We start from the raw sequence: 3567 nt of genomic DNA on the forward strand, positions 1-3567 counted from the left end.
AGGAGGAGAAGGAGTTCAAAACCAGCCTCAGCTATATAGTAAGCATGAAGCCAGCCGGGGTTACCTGAGGCCTACCTGCTTTAGGATTGTAACAGTGAAAATCAATGTGCATCAAGAAAAAAAATAAGAGTGTCACAGTGAACCCCTCCACGTGGAGCAGATGACCACTAAGGGTGACTGACAGGAGGAAGTCTCAGAAGGTTGTGAGGCAAACACTGGATCCACAGCCAGCGTGAGAGCAGGCTTCCTCAGGCAAGATGGCAGATGAGACACCCAAGATGTGTTGGCGAGAGCAGTGGTGGAAAATAGACAGTAGTGGCGCTGCTGGTTTGGTTATTTGATGGCTGGCATCTGAGTAACATCGGCCGTGTCTCGGGCAGAGTTTGTTGAATGACTAAGGGAAATGGCTTCAGCTTGTGCCTTTTATTTTTAGTTTTCCTCATTCATGTTCACAGAAAATCACAACAATCTCCATCCTCATAGTTTCTCGGGGCGTTGGCAGGACAGCAGGCAAATGGCTGTTTCCATGGAGAAAAAAATATCTTCTCTCACTCAGCAGACACATTTTGTGATTTGGAAGAGTGCTTTCAGGAGTGCTCTGTGGTGAGTGTGAATAGGATTATTACAGCTGATGAAGGTCAACCTCCTTATGAATATTTCTACCAGGCCAGCAAAAAAAAAAAAAAAAAAAAAAAAAAATATATATATATATATATATATGTATGTATGTATATGTATATGTATGTATATGTATATATATACATATACATATGCATATACATATATATATGTATGTATGTATAATAATTGGAAATCCAAAATGTTGTGATCTATCAACAAATGTTGTGATCTATCAACATTATGCCACAGTGATGATTCCACACCATGAAGTTTTGTTTTGTGGCCCAAATTATTTTAAAACTTACACACAGTTAGTTGCCTTTCATTTCTGTGTATAAAACATATGTGATGTGTACATTCCGCCCTTAGCCTTGGGCAGAGTTTGTTGAATGACTAAGGAAAATGGCTTCAGCTTGTGCCTTTTATTTTTAGCTTTCCTTATTCATGTTCACAGAAAATCACAACAATCTCCATCCTCATAGTTTCTCTGGGTAACTTGGCAAGATACCCAGTTCTACACATACAAATATGACGGCCTTGAACCTGTAGCACTTCTGATTCCATGCATCTGGGGAGGGACAATCCACATATGTAACACGTCAGCTTGTGTGATCAGTGCTGAAAATAGAAAAAGTGAGGGGACGTCGAGTGGCAGGAGCAAGGGACCATTTGAAATAAAGTGGCAGAGATGTGTTCTCCAGATCAACCATGTTGGTTAAGCTCTCAATGGGCAAGGTACCGTGTTAGGTTCTAGAACCTTCTCTATCCACTTCCAGCCCTCGAGGGATTCAGAATCTGTGGTAGGCAGATTTTAGCATGTTACCTGAGAATCTTGGTCCTTGGCACATACACACAGCATGCTTCACAGCTTTGAATTCGGAGCTCTGTGCACCTCAGTGAGCAGGTGATGCAGGTAATGCAGGAGATCCATGTGCCTTTAAGAAAGGATGTTATCTGAGTGAGCCTGAATGTACTCACATGGACCGTATCAAAACTACAGGCTTATTTTTAGAGAGGTGGGGGAGAGGGAGAGAGAGGTGGGGGAGGGAGGGGGAGGGAGAGAGAGAGAAACACAAGAACGATTTAACAGCAGGAAGTTTCTTCACTGCTGGCTTTGAAGTCAGAGGTGGCCACAAGCCAAGGACCTGTAGGTAAGTAGTCCTCAGCCAACAGCCACGGAGGACATGGGCACCTTGTATGGTAACTAGAAACCCAGCTCCTTTATTGTCTCAGCCAACAATGTAAAAGAAGTTGGAAGTGAATCCTTCCAGCTCAGGCTTGAGTCAAAAACTCAGCCCAGCCACCTCTTGATTCCAGTGGCCTCATTCTAGAGTACCTGAGGAGATAGTGTGGGTGTGGACCATCCTGGACTTCGAGCTGAGAGACAATGAACATGCTATTTTAAGTCAATAAATATATGGTAATCTATGATGGGGCAAGAAAAGACTAATAGTGACTCTAGATCCTGGGGAGATAGCCAGTAAGAAGCTTGCCATACAAGCATGAAGACCTGATTTTGATGCCAAGAATGCTTTAAGAAAAGCCAGGAATGGTGGTCTATGTTTGTAATTCCAGTGCTCCAGAGGCAGGGCTAGGCAGGTCCCTGTGGTTCACTAACCAACCAACTGACCCAACTCCAGGTAAAAGTGAGAGACCCTGTCTCAAAAATAACACACACACACAAAAACAAAAAACAAAAATGAGGACACCAGAGTGAGACCCTAACTCAAAGAAAAGGAGGCAAGGTGGGAAGGAAGGAAGGAAGGAAGGAAGGAAGGAAAAGAGAAATAAAAGAATTGGAGAAAGAGGGGTTGGATCATTAAGAGAGGTGTTTTTTAGGCTTTGGGGGAAATGCATAAATTCTTGTCTCCATTAGGTGTTTCCCAGCGTGACATGTAAGGCACTGTACCCCACTGGAAACCCTACCCACTCTGCTTATGATACAAAATGACTGATGGCACAGAGTTCTGAAGTACTACAGTAAAAACAAACACAAACAAACAAACAAAACGACTTAACTTGTAAATACATCTGAACAAGTAACTTCTTTTCTCACATAACGACGTTCTGCTATTTTTCAATCTGGCTGGGGATCCACACCATGCATTGCCTATATTTGCCATGGTGATTTTTAAGGAAATATGGTGGCCACAGGGAAGGTGTTTGCTAGTGAAGGAAGCAAGACACAATGGGGAAAGGTTGTGAAGCAGGTCAGCAGTCAAGTGAGCCGAAGGCATCTGCTTATCCTCCATCCCTCTCCCGCTACGCAGAAAGGATGTCCTATGCACACCGCTGCTAAATGAAAACTGCGCGTGGCTTAGCAACTTTGCTTTCCTTCCATGTAGCTGAGTATGGCCGGGTTCTCCCTCAGGCTCAGTCAGGTGACTCATGTATAAGCATCAAGGTTTGTAGACATTAGCATGCCTGGGGTTGTGGTAACTGGCAAAGTTTTATGTATCTAAGGAACATTAAAAAAATTTTTTTTTGTTAGTGCCCAGCAAATCTCCTCCTAATTAACTTCTATGTTCTCTACAGAAACCAGGTATCTTATCCTAAATGCTTGGGACAGGAAGTTTCTTGGCTATGCCAGAGTTAGGGATATTTGCATATGACACAGTGAGATTTGGGGGGGATAGGACCCGTGTCTAAACAGTTTGTTAGGTTCCATACACACTACAAACACAGTACCTTGAGCTGGAGAGTTGGCTCAGAGGTTAAGAGCACTGACTGTTCTTCCAGAGTGCCTGAGTTCAAATCCCAGCAACAACATGGTGGCTCACAACCATCTATAATGAGATTTGATGCCCTCTTTTGTGTGTGTGTGGGGCAGGGGGGATGGAATATGGAGTGTAAAAAATGATTTTAAAATAAAATTAAATTAAAAACAAACAAATTAAAACACAGTGCCTTAAGCCCACATTCCACACAAAAAATGTGAAATTTGAA

The 3567-nt window shown here is 42.9% G+C and overlaps 1 long non-coding RNA gene across 1 annotated transcript; it reads right to left on the reverse strand.

Moving 5' to 3' along the window:
* Positions 1-1051: 1051 nt before the first annotated feature.
* Positions 1052-1817, reverse strand: Gm52038. Its single transcript, XR_003950575.1, has 3 exons — positions 1767-1817; positions 1445-1556; positions 1052-1239 (listed from the first exon to the last, which is right to left on the reverse strand). It is a non-coding gene; the product is annotated as a predicted gene, 52038 (long non-coding RNA).
* Between the last annotated feature and the right edge of the window lie 1750 nt (positions 1818-3567).

This window comes from Mus musculus, chromosome 13 (genome assembly GCF_000001635.26).
Source record: "Mus musculus strain C57BL/6J chromosome 13, GRCm38.p6 C57BL/6J".
In the NCBI taxonomy this organism is placed as follows: Eukaryota; Metazoa; Chordata; class Mammalia; order Rodentia; family Muridae; genus Mus; species Mus musculus.